Source organism: Macaca fascicularis, chromosome 8 (assembly GCF_037993035.2).
Source record: "Macaca fascicularis isolate 582-1 chromosome 8, T2T-MFA8v1.1".
Lineage (NCBI taxonomy): Eukaryota > Metazoa > Chordata > Mammalia > Primates > Cercopithecidae > Macaca > Macaca fascicularis.
Genome location: NC_088382.1, coordinates 111043189 through 111055524, shown reverse-complemented (window position 1 = coordinate 111055524; position 12336 = coordinate 111043189). Strand labels below are relative to the sequence as shown.

Genomic DNA, 12336 nt, shown 5'->3' with positions numbered 1-12336 from the left:
AAGCGGTGATTTCCACGTGGGATATGGCCTTTGTATTCTTATATAATGCTCACTCTTAAAGGCCAAACTGATTTCTAAAGATCATCATTTGTTCTTTCTGTAATGAATGTTTCCCCTTCTGACATGCTTTTTTCTTTAGCTGACCCGTTGGGTGCTACTGACGACTCAGTAGGTTTAAGTTCTATATTTCTATAGTCAAAGATTTTTTTATAACCAGCATCATCACCCTTCCCTTTTAAATTTCAATACTAATTTTTATTTTATTTAGTTATTTTCTACTTACCTTGCTTTGTCTAGAAAGGACTTATGATGGCTAGTGTACAGAAGATGTTCTTTTTTCATATCATTTGTTCAATAAAGCCTGCTACCTTCTGTAAGTTTCTAATCTCATTTATTTGCCCAGGGCCTTGAATCTCATCTTTAGCAGAAACCAAAGATCCAGGAGGCAATGGTTGTGGGGCAAAGAGAAGGCAGGATAGGGAGGACCCAAAACAACACATGTGATTAGTGTTACGCTTAGAGTTTTTTTTTCCTTTTGAAACAGTCTTGTTCTGTCACCCAGACTGGAGTGCAGTGGCGCAATCTTGGCTCACTGCAACCTCCACCTCCTGGGTTCAAGCGATTCTCGTGCTTCAGCCTCCCAAGTAGCTGGGATTATAGGTGTGCACCACCACACCGAGCTAATTTTTGTATTTTTAATAGAGACAGGGTTTTACCGTGCTGGTCAGGCTGGTCTCAAACTCCTGATCTCAAGTGATCTGCCCACCTCGGCCTCACAGAGTGCTGGAATTACAGGCGTGAGCCACTGCACCCGGTCATGATTAGTGTTAATTGTCTGTTTCTATTCATTCTTTTTTCTTTTTGATTTTAAAAATGTTAGTACCGTTCATATCAATGTGTCTGGTTCATTTCAGCACCTTACTGCCAAACCCCCAGAGGCAGAGATGCCTTCATTTTCTCTGCCTTGTCTTTGTGATAAGCAAGGTACATGCTGCAGTAAACTTTACATTTCACATTATTCTTCTTTCCCTTGATTTTGACAGATTTGGTGTCCTTTTGCCCAGCCGTGAGCAGAAAGTTTTTAATTTCCTCAATTTTTTGAGGTATGGCAAGAGGCGCGCAGGATGGGGGTGCGGATGGGCACGGCGAGTTTGAGAAACGGGGAGGTTGGAAGACCTCTTCATGCTCACTCCCCACCGAAGGCCTTGGCCAAATGAGGTGGACTCTCGTTCTCTTCTGGGGCAGGACAGGATCATCTGATGTGTTATGTCCTTCTCTGCTCTAACTCAAACATTTAATCTGAAGTCCTCTCAGGAACACGTGAGTGAGACACCGGACAGTATTTGGTTTGTACTCATTCCATGTCCTTGTTTGGCATCAAGCTTAGTTTCTCTCCTCTGGCTCCAAGGTCTCGGGTCCCGGGGAAGGTGGGGTATCACATTCTCTTGTTCCTTTACACACCACCTGGGGGGCTTCTCTTGGTTGCCTCCCCTGAGCTCTACCTCCTTGTCTCCGGATGGCATTCTCTGAAAGCTACTCCCTGCATTCCTGCATCTGGAGGACTGTGTCCCCTAGACCCTATTCTCTCATGAAATTTTCTAACTGCTGGCATCAAAACTAAAAGCAAAAATACTCACAGGGTAGTCATACAGTTGCTTGAATCTGAATTTTAGGGGAGCCAGACCTTTTGATCTCTTTCATTAGTGACTCAGGCCCTCATTAACTAACTGTCTGGCCTCCATTTAATTATGAAGTGAATTGAGGATTCTTGGGGCAGCATCTTGTAGAAGTTAAAAGCACAGGCTTCAGCAGCCCAGAGACCTGGATTAAAATGTGGGCTTTGTCCTATACTAGCTGGATGACCTTGGGGGAGTTACTTCATATCTCCAAACTTGTTTCTTCATTTGTCAAGTGGGCATGGCCATGCTGATATCCTGGGATGGTTATACAGATTAAATGAGAAAACACATGTTGAACAGCTATGATGGATCAGGCACTATGCTAAGCATGGTGTGCCACAGTGACCAGGTGGAAGCCATGCCTGGCACCCTGCTGCTTAGACACTGGGTTGGAGGAAACAAGGTCACATCCCAGTTTTGGTACAGTGTAGACATCCTGTAGAAAGTGATGTCAGCCAGGTGTGGTGGCTCACACCTGTAACCCCAACACTTTAGGAGGCCAAGGTGGGCGGATTGCTTGAGTCCAGGAGTTCGGGACCAGCCTGGGCAACATGGTGAAACCTCTTCTCTACTAAAAAAAAAATTAGCCAGGTGTGTTGGTGAGGGCCTGTAGTCCTAGCTACTTGGGAGGCTGAGATGAAAAGATTGCTTCAGTGCAGCAGGTGGATGTTGCAGTGAGCCAAGATCATGTCACTGTACTCTGTACTCCAGCCTAGCCTACAGAGCAAGACCTTGTCTTGAAAGAAAAGGGAGAGTGGGTGTGTCTTTTGGGCCGGGCGCGGTGGCTCAAGCCTGTAATCCCAGCACTTTGGGAGGCCGAGACGGGTGGATCACAAGGTCAGGAGATCGAGACCATCCTGGCTAACACAGTGAAACCCCGTCTCTACTAAAAAATACAAAAAACTAGCCGGGCGAGCTGGCGGGCGCCTGTGGTCCCAGCTACTCGGGAGGCTGAGGCAGGAGAATGGCGTGAACCCGGGAGGCGGAGCTTGCAGTGAGCTGAGATCAGGCCACTGCACTCCAGCCTGGGCGACAGAGCGAGACTCCGTCTCAAAAAAAAAAAACAAAAAAAAAAAACAAAAAAAAAAAGAAAGAAAGAAAAGGAAAAGGAGAAAGAAAGAAGGAAGGAAGGAAGGAAAGAAGGAAAGAAAGAAAGAGAGAGAGAGAAAGAAAGAAAGAAAGAAAGAAAGAAAGAAAGAAAGAGAGAGAGAGAAGGAAAGAGAAAGAAAGAAAGAAAGAAAGAAAGAAAGAAAGAAAGAAAGAAAGAAAGAAAGAAAGAAAGAAAGAAAGAAAGAAAGAGAAGGAAAGAGAAAGAAAAAGAAAGAAAGAGAGAGAAGGAAAGAGAAAGAAAAGAAAGAAAGAGAAAGAGAGAGAGAAAGAAAGAGAGGAAGGAAGGAAGGAAGGAAGGAAGGAAGGAAGGAAGGAAGGAAGGAAGGAAGGAAGGAAGGAAGGAAGGAGAGCGAGCGAGCTAAGGAGAGACCTGAAGGATGAGTAGGGGTTAGGTGAGGAAAGTCATCCAAACAGGGGGAAGAACATTTACAGTGTTCCTAGATCAGGGATGGGGAGAGTCTAGAGGGGAGACTGGCAACATAAACCTCAGCAGAGACCACCAAAGACCACGTAAACCACTGCTAGAAGACCAGGTAGGAGGCTGTTGTCTTAATTCAAACGCAATATATTGCTGCTGTATATGGGGATCAAAGCAATGAGGATGTAGAGCAGTCAGTGGATTTGAGAGGGAGTTAGGAGGTAGAGATGATGGGAGTTGTCATTTATTAGGTGTGGTGAGTTCAGTCAGCATGGATTTAGCAAATATTTATTGGTTATATTAGGTTGGTGCAAAATTTGCAGTTTTTGCCATTACATTTAATGGCAAAACCACAATTACTTTTGCATCAACCTAATATCATTGTGCATTCCAGTACCTTAACTGACTTACTTCCTTACTAACCCCTGGGTCAAGGATTTCTCACTTGACCAGTCCATCCCCACCCATCCCTAGTGGCCAGGATGTAGGCTGGGGGTGGCCTTGGGCCATTCCTGTTCTAGAAGAGCCATGACATTGAAAAGAACTGTCACCATTTGAGGATTTGGGAGTTGGTCACTCAGTTAGTGGATTCTGTCCATCTTTGGATTCTTTCCCTGTCTGTGAAAGCCTGCTTTGTCATCAGCATGGTGCCCTAAAGAAAAGGTCAGAGAGGAGCAGTTACTGACACAGCCACTGCAGCTGAATTCACTGAGCCAATGGTAGAAAAGACTTCAAACTGTAATCCAAAAGTATTTTCTCCTTCGGAGAGCATTTTCGTTTTTTGTTTTGTTTTTGTTTTTTTGAAATGGAGGAGTCTGTCTCTGTTGCCCAAGGCTGGAGTGCAGTGGCGTGATCTCAGCTCACCGCAACATCCACCTTCTGGGTTCAAGCGATTCTCCTGTCTCAGTCTTCCGAGTAGCTAGGATTACAGGCGCATGCCACCACGTCCAGCTAATTTTTGCATTTTTAGTAGAGACGGGATTTCACCATGTTGGCCAGGATGGTTTTGAGCTCCTGACCTCAGGTGATCTGCCCACTTCAGCCTCCCAAAGTGCTGGGATTACAGGCATGAGCCACCACGCCCAAAGCCTCAGAGAGCCTTTTCTAATCACGCTTTGTATTCTTTTATGCTAAAGTCTCTTTAAAATCCCTGATTCCATGCCAACAAATGGCAAGTAGAGGCAGTAAGTACTGTGAGGAATGGCGGGGAAAACAGCCTAGAATTGAAGGTGTTGCATGGACAGGGAACTGCTATGGCCTCTGAAGAAATCAGAACTTCCCCTTCACAGTGTTGGAGAATGACAAGCAAAGAACTTTGATTTATTTAACTTTGATTTATTTATTTTACTTTTATTTTTTGAGACAGAGTCCTCACTATGCTACCCAGGCTGGTCTCGAATTCCTGGCCTAAAGGGATCCTCCCACCTCAGCCTCCCAAGTAGCTGGGACTACAGGCATGAGCCGCCATGCCCAGCCAACTTTGAGTTATTTTGAAGTTACTTTTTGATTGTCAAACATACATTCTGAAACTGGGACAGGTGGGTCAATGTTTTAATAAGTTTTATATCAGCAAGAGCAAAAATAGCTGACATTTATTAAAGACTTTTTATGTGCGAGGCCCCGTATCAGGCAGGGAACCTCATCTCATTTGTTCTATACAATGATGCTATTAGGAAATAGGACAATTGTTCCCCTTTTGCAGATAAGGAAGCTTGGACTCAGAGAGTTGATGTAACTTGCTCAGTGTTTCATAGCTAGTCCATGGTGGAGTAAGCCAGCAAAAAAGCATTAAAATGAGGACCTTTGGGATTGAATCAAAGTTGACAGCAAAACAGTTCAGTATTTGTGGAAAATTTTGTGTTCAGTAATAGGAAAATCATGCTAATTAGTTATGTTGTATAAATAGTAGTAACCACCGTGGTGGCAGGCGCCTATAATCCCAGCCACTCAGGAGGCTGAGGCAGGAGAATCACTTGAACCCGGGAGGTGGAGCTTGCCGTGAGCAGAGATTGCACCCCTACACTCCAGCCTCGGCGACAGAGCAAGACTTCATCTCAAAAAAAAAAAAAGTAGTAACCACATTGCGGCCTCTTGTGCTTGGACGTCTTCACAAGGAGAAGTGTTCGTTTGTCCGGTTTGACGTCTGAAGGCCGCTTAGGTATCTACAGCACCTCGGTGGGAATCGTGGTGCCCGCAGCGCCGCGCAGCCCTCATGAATGAGCGGCGCCCGGAGCACAGCCAGGCAGGCCTCTGCTGGGGCTTCGCCGCCCGGAGTGCACGCACTCTGCTTGCTCTCCCTGAGAGCCGTTGTTGAGAAGGGCGCTAAGCAGGCCTGCAGCCTACAACCTCCCCACCCCAGCGCCCCGAGGAAGTTTCGCTCCCAGGAGCCAGCCCAGCCGGCCAGTTTGGCTCTGGCGGACAAGTCTGAGCTGGACAAACAGCGTAGGAAGTGCCAGTTCCTGCTCTGCACGGAGCGATCCTGAACTCTTGGTAGAATAACCTGTCCGGCCCAAGAGAAGAAAAATCCCCAACAAACTGGCCTGACAGCCCCACACTGTCAGAAACTTGCTTGAGAGGCTTGGGTTCTTTGCCTGGATTTTTGAAATTCCCTAAACCGAGCAGTCGTGGAAGCACCTTCCAATGGCGCTTCTCTGACAATGATTTTGCTAGCCTGCGATTTTCACCAACTCCCACGGTCTGCTCTGCGAGGAGCCTGGCCAGCCGAGAGCCATCTGGCCAGTCACACCTCCTCTCTAGGCCTCAGTTTTTGTGCTTGTAAAATGAAGTGTTTCGATTCAGTGAACCTGTAGCTTTGATTCTGAATTTGTTATGGGTAGAATAAACATGGTAGACAGCATGGCTAGAACAGTGGAAAAATGGCCTCTCAATTAAAAAGTATGAACTCATGAGGTGAAATCCAGAAGGGAAGCTGTGGTTATGAGGGCCTGTATTCTACTAACATGTCCCTAGGAAGGGGAAGGAAGCCCAGGGATTTTCCACACTTGAGGGCGGTCCCTAGACACATACCCTCAGCTGATTGAAGGTCCACTGGCAAAGGACCCCTACAACACTGGTGAAAGGTACGAGCATTTCTGGGACATGATCCCCTACTTTGGGTGGCATGAATAGGAGAAAAGAACATTGAACTGGTGCTGGGAGAAGCCTTTACACAGGGGACCCCCCTCCTTCTCCCTCCTCGAAAGGGGAAACCAAGTCCCAGACAGCCCAGGTGACTTGCCCACAGGCTTACCTATAGCAAGTTTTGTACTGAGCTCGCAGCAGTCTCCTATGCCCAGCCCAGCGCCAGAAAGGGGAGGAAGAGAGTTTCCGCTGTGAGTCACTTCTGTTTCTGTCCACCCTAGGGGATTTGTTCTCCGTGCCATCAGGGTGGACAGCTCACGGCTTCCGTGAGTGGATTTCATTTTAGGGGCCCTCGCTCCCCTAACCTCTGCCTTCACGCCATCCTGAATTGCCACAGTGTGCTAGTCCAGAAACCCCACACGGCGCACAATCAGCCTTACCATCCAGGGTGAGGGAGGAAAAAGAAGCTGTTAAAAAGTCATCTTTCTGATTTAAATCAGCCCTGGCTAAAATAATCAAGGGAACTCGGAACTATGGAAAGGTCAAAGGTTTGCAGGTTTAGGGTTTCGTGGGAACATGCGCATGTTTGGACCAGACCCAAGTGCCTGGGTGACCTGTTTGACAGGTAACAATTAGAGAGTAAGAGCTTGCCTGGCTGGAATGTGGCTGCAGAGGCCGGCAGGAGGATCTGGTTTACCTGCTCCACAGGTGGGGCCTGCTGGGTCCGACAGGCATGTGCACGCACAGCATTCCAAAGAATCGGTTTTCTTTTAAAGACTCACCGATGACTTCAGGGCACAAAAGGGTTGGGTTGAGCCCTGGCTGGAAGCCGTTAGCTATTTGCAAGGTAAAGAAGCAAAATAAATAGTTCCCTGAAGACAGCTCAAGGAAGAAACTGCAAAGGCATTCAGAACTTCTTTTTTCATGTCTAAAATGAATGCGTGCTTTTTGTCTCAAGACTTGAGAAACCCCAGACTGGTACAAAATGCCAAAGATAATAGAACTGAAAAGTCATCCCTCTCCTCCTCGGACTTTTTTTTTTCTTTTCCTTTATAAAGAGGCCATAATATTGTTGAGAGCCAAAGACAGGCTTCTTGAAGGGTGATACCTTGCTTGAGATTGTCCAGAAATATTGGCTATTTCTCTCAGCGTTGCCGTAGAAGACACCGAAAAAGGCAAAATATTGTTGTTGTTGTTTTTTATATCAATAAATTGTAGATGATGTGTACATTTTGAAAGTTAAAAGTACTATTGGCCAGGCGTGGTGGCTCACACCTGTAATCCCACCACTTTGGGAGGCTGAGGCAGGCGGATCATGAGGTCAGGAGTTTGAGACCAGCCTGACCAATGTGGTGAAACCCTGTCTCTACTAAAAATACAAACATTAGCTGGGCGTGGTGGCATGCTCCTGTAATCCCAACTATTCAGGAGGCTGAGGCAGGAGAATCGTTTGAACCTGGGAGGCAGAGGTTGCAGTGAGCAGAGATCACGCCATTGTACACCAGCCTGGGTGACAGAGTGAGACTCTGTCAAAGAAAAGAAAAAGAAAGAAAGAAAGAAAGAAAGAAAGAAAGAAAGAAAGAAAGAAAGAAAGAAAGAAAGAAAGAAAGAAAGAAAGAAAGAAAGGAAGGAAGGAAGGAAGGAAGGAAGGAAGGAAGGAAGGAAGGAAGGAAGGAAGGAAGGAAGGAAGGAAGGAAGGAAGGAAGGAAGGGAAGGAAAGAAAGAGAAAAAGGAAGGAAGGAAGGAAGGAGGGAGAAGAAAGAAAGGAAGAAAGGAAGAAAGAAAGAAAGGAAAGAAAGAAAGAAAGAAAGAAAGAAAGAAAGAAAGAAAGAAAGAAAGAAAGAAAGAAAGAAAGAAAGAAAGAAAGAAAAAGAAAGTTAAAAGTACTATTTTGGTAAAACATATTTTTAAAAAGTAGGTAATTATAAATAAGCAATTTCTTTTTTAGTGTATAAAATAATAGATTAGAGGCCTGGCTTGGTGGCTCACGTCTGCAATCCCAGCACTTTGGGATGCCAGGGCCGGCAAATCACCTGAGGCCAGGAGTTCGAGACCAGCCTGGCCAACATGGTGAAACCCCATCTCTACTAAAAATATAAAAATTAGCCAGGTGTGGTGGTACATGCCTGTAATCCCAGCTACTTGGGAGGCTGAGGCTGCACTCCAGCCTGGGCAACAGAGTGATACTCTGTCTCAAAAAAAAAAAAAAATCAAAAAATAACAGATTAGGATAATATTATATATATATAAAATGTGTGTGTGTGTGTGTATGTGTGGATACATATATATACACACATATATACACATACATACACACACATAGACACAGACCCACCTCCGTTAACATGACTTCCTTTTGAATTCAAAAGGCTTTTTGATAATATCAGCTGAATTACCCTATATCATATTCATGGTTGATGAGAAGACAAAAGTCAAACTCAGGGAGACTGGACTTGAAGATTATAATGTAATAGGAAACACTGCTAAAACATTCTCAAAACTCTGAAAATTTCCAAGTAATTAATCTTTTCTTCTTTAATTTACAAAGTTAGTTTTCTAAAAAATAAAACCCCCTCTTCTTTCCCAGTGTTTCTTTTCATAGCAGAAATTGTCAGCTCCAATGAAATGATAGGTACTTTCTGTTCTTCTGTGTCCTCTCGAGGCTCTGAAGCCCTAAGATGCCATCTAGGGTGCACATCACTGAAGTTCCAGCAGTGAGATGGGAGAGGCAAGGAAGAATTCACAGCTGGTGATTCCACTGAAAGCACCTCGCCCGTCCAAAGAGTTAATTACAGCAAAGAAGAAGAGGGTCTTAAAATTCGACTGGCAAAAAGCAAACAAGCAAACAAAAACTTAGTCTCATTGTTGATTACTGCTAGTGGTAAAACAGGTGTTGCTGTGGCAACTTAGCTCTTTATTTGTGTAATATGAGGGTTATTATTTTACAGACTACTTACCAGAATTTATTTAAAAATCAGTAATAATAGAGCTGGGCACAGTGGCAAGCACTTGTAGTCTCAGCTACTTGGGAGGCTGAGGATCGCTTGAGCCCAGGAGGTTGAGGCTGCAGTGACCTGTGTGTACGCTGCTGCACTCTGGCCCAGACAGCAGAGCAAGACCCTGTCTCTCTTAAAAAAAAAAAAAAAAAAAAAAATCAGTAGTAATAATAATAATAGTGAAAAGTCAGAAGAAAAACTTGAGGTTACATACTTCTTACTATGTGCTATGCTGAACTGTCTGCATTTTCTTTTTGAATCTCACAATTCTGAGGCTGGTATTCTCATGATCCCATTTTACAAACCAGGACACTGAGGGAGAGAGAAGTTCCAGGACTTGCCTACAGTCATACTGTTATAAGTGGCACAGCTAGGATCTGAATGTAGACAGTTCATTCCATCAGTGAGAGTTATTCAACTCCTGCTCTGACTCAGGCACAACGCCAGTTCACCATACCATGATAGACAAGGTATAGTTGGTCCTTCATGAACAGATTAGACTTCATGAAGTCTAATTACTATCTTCGATTCCAAAATCTGTTCTTTTAACTGTCCCCTTGATGACATCTCAATGGTTCACACACTTTAAATCATGTATTTGTCTTTTATTTCACTGATTACCATTCCAGAGACAATGACTTTCACCTCTGCCACTCCGCTGCCATGCTGAGACACCTTCAGTAGCAATGTTGTAGTGAGGCAGAGGACCGTGGGCATTTTCTAGGGCATATGTTACATTGACTCCAGGCCTGCTTTGTTTTATTTGTCTAATTAGTGTCGGAGCAGGGAATTCACGTTCGAAAGTCCCGCAAGCAGAGCTTACTATGGGTGTGAGAAGCTACTCTGATTATGAAGTATCTTATCAATGACAAATATTTGCTTGGCGATTTTCACCCCTTGATAATCAGAACTCGATCTTCATGGATTCTGACATAATGACTACTTCCTGCCAATCCCGAAAAAAACCAAAGCAAAATTAGCTTGCACTTTACCTCCCAGAGGAAAGCACCCCAAAGCCTTTTCCTTTCCCTGTGGCATTCCACATCTTCCCACGAAGTCCTGCTGTCATTTCCCTGATAATATTTCCTTCTAGTAGTGTAGATAAATCCTAAACGCTGTGTTCTTTGTCCAATCCATCCCTTGTGTGCCTTCGTGCAAACTCTAAAGGACAGACATGACTCCTCTGGCTGATTATCTTTCAGTGGTTATGGACAGGCTGGATAGCGACTTACTTGGGGTGGATTTTAAAAAGGAACAACAATAAATGGTAATAGTAACAAGTATATTGAGCCCGGGCACATTGGCTCACACCTGTAATCCCAGCACTTTGGGAGGCCGAGGCAGGTGGATCACTTGAGGTCAGGAGATCGACAGCAGCCTGACCAACATGGTGAAACCCCGTCTCTACTAAAAATACAAAAATTAAGCAGGTGTGGTGGTGGGCACCTGTAATCCCAGCTACTCGGGAGGCTGAGGCTAGAGAATCGCTTGAACCCAGAAACTGGAAGTTGCAGTGAGTGGAGATCACACCACTGAACTCCAGCCTGGGCGACAAGAGTGAAACTCTATCACACACACACACAAAAAGTATATTGAGGGCCTTCTGTGGGCTACACACTGTGCCCAACACTCTGCATGGCATTGTCTCATTTAATAAGCACAATGATCATAAATATGTACTATGATTGCAGGTAACAGGTAAAGAAACCCACTTGCAGAGGTCAAGTAACTTACTTGAGTCACACAGCTAACAAATGGCAATGCCAAGATACAGAACTAGAGCCATCAGCACTCGCACCAGTGTCAGGCAGGATGTGGAAACAAATGACAGCTTAATCTTTAGGGTTTTAAGATTCTGAGATGCTCTGCTTGGGACAAAACATACCTGAAGTGTTACCCCTTGGTTCCTCTGGTCACCACATTTGAAGTGGGAAAATTAAAAATCTGAAGCTGGTTTTTAAGAGAACAACCAGAGTGGAGAAGCTAACTCAAACCACATTCCATGAGGAACAGTTTAAGGAACAGAAATGTTTAAAGCTAGGAGTTGAGACCAGGGCCGGGGATCGAGGAGAGAGAGTATGCTAACTGCCTTCATGTCACCGAAGGACAGAGGGCAGAAAGCATAGGCTGGTGCTGTGGGACTCCAAGCTGGAAAACCAGACCAATAAGGCAAAGTTGGAGGGAGACGGATTTTGTTTCTGTATAAAGACACGTTTGTTGCTACTCTGATTGGCAAGTGGTAGAAAGACTGTTTGAATCTCAGTTCCTCCACCGTGGTGAGCATTTGTTGTTTTACTTGCTGGAGTCCCTTCCCCTTTATTCTGAAAGCAATAGTTTGATTTCCTTTTGGGAAATTACATGTTTTCTACTGAGGGCAGTCTTTCTTGCCAAGGAAACCAATCAAATTATGCTATCTGATCTCTCCGCAGGAGTTGAGCATGAGACCCAAGTCAGCCTAATAAGGTTCCTTTTGCCAGGACCTATTTTATGTGGAGTAACCTGAGGGTAGACAAATGGCTGGAGCTGATTCTTTCCTAAGTAGTCCCCTTACCAACCTCGGTAGTGGATCCTATCCCTCGAAGTTGGAACTTCCCACAGCAGAATCCAGGGACTGGCCATGAAACATTAGACATATCTAGTAAGAGGGCTGCATCCCCTGGGCTGATGTCCACGCCAATACTGAGAAGGAATCACTAATCGATCTGCCCTTGGAGGGAGCTCTGATGGGCACCCTGCTTAGCGCCTATAAAGACTACCTTCCTCAGAGGATCTACCGCAGCTTGAATCAGGAACACAGACTCACTCAAATTGTTCCAGAAAGAATAAAGTTTATTGAAAGGACATGTATGCCTGGGAGCCCTGGAAAAACTAAGAAACACAGCCTCAGGAAAAGCAGGAATCAAGGCAGCTCCGTGCTACACTCTTTCACATTTCCAACTCCTCTGCTTACAGCAAAGTAGTTCTCTGTATATCGCCTCTTTTATCCTCTTTCTTCCCAGTTCAATATTTCTGGTTATTTGTCTACACATGGCCCAAAATGGCTGTTCAGCAC

The 12336-nt window shown here is 44.9% G+C and overlaps 2 long non-coding RNA genes across 2 annotated transcripts in view; one reads left to right on the top strand and one right to left on the bottom strand.

Annotated features, from left to right (window-relative positions):
* Positions 1 to 12336, top strand: part of LOC135964788 (uncharacterized) — a 76376-nt gene that overhangs the window by 46877 nt on the left and 17163 nt on the right. The window lies entirely within an intron of this gene.
* LOC135964789 (uncharacterized) overlaps positions 8734 to 12336 on the bottom strand; it is a 31893-nt gene continuing 28290 nt past the window's right edge. Inside the window, exons 2-3 of the long non-coding RNA XR_010577425.2 lie at positions 9246 to 9416; positions 8734 to 9111 (exon numbers count right to left, since the gene is read on the bottom strand). This is a non-coding gene — a long non-coding RNA (uncharacterized lncRNA). The remainder of the gene's footprint in view (positions 9112 to 9245; positions 9417 to 12336) is intronic.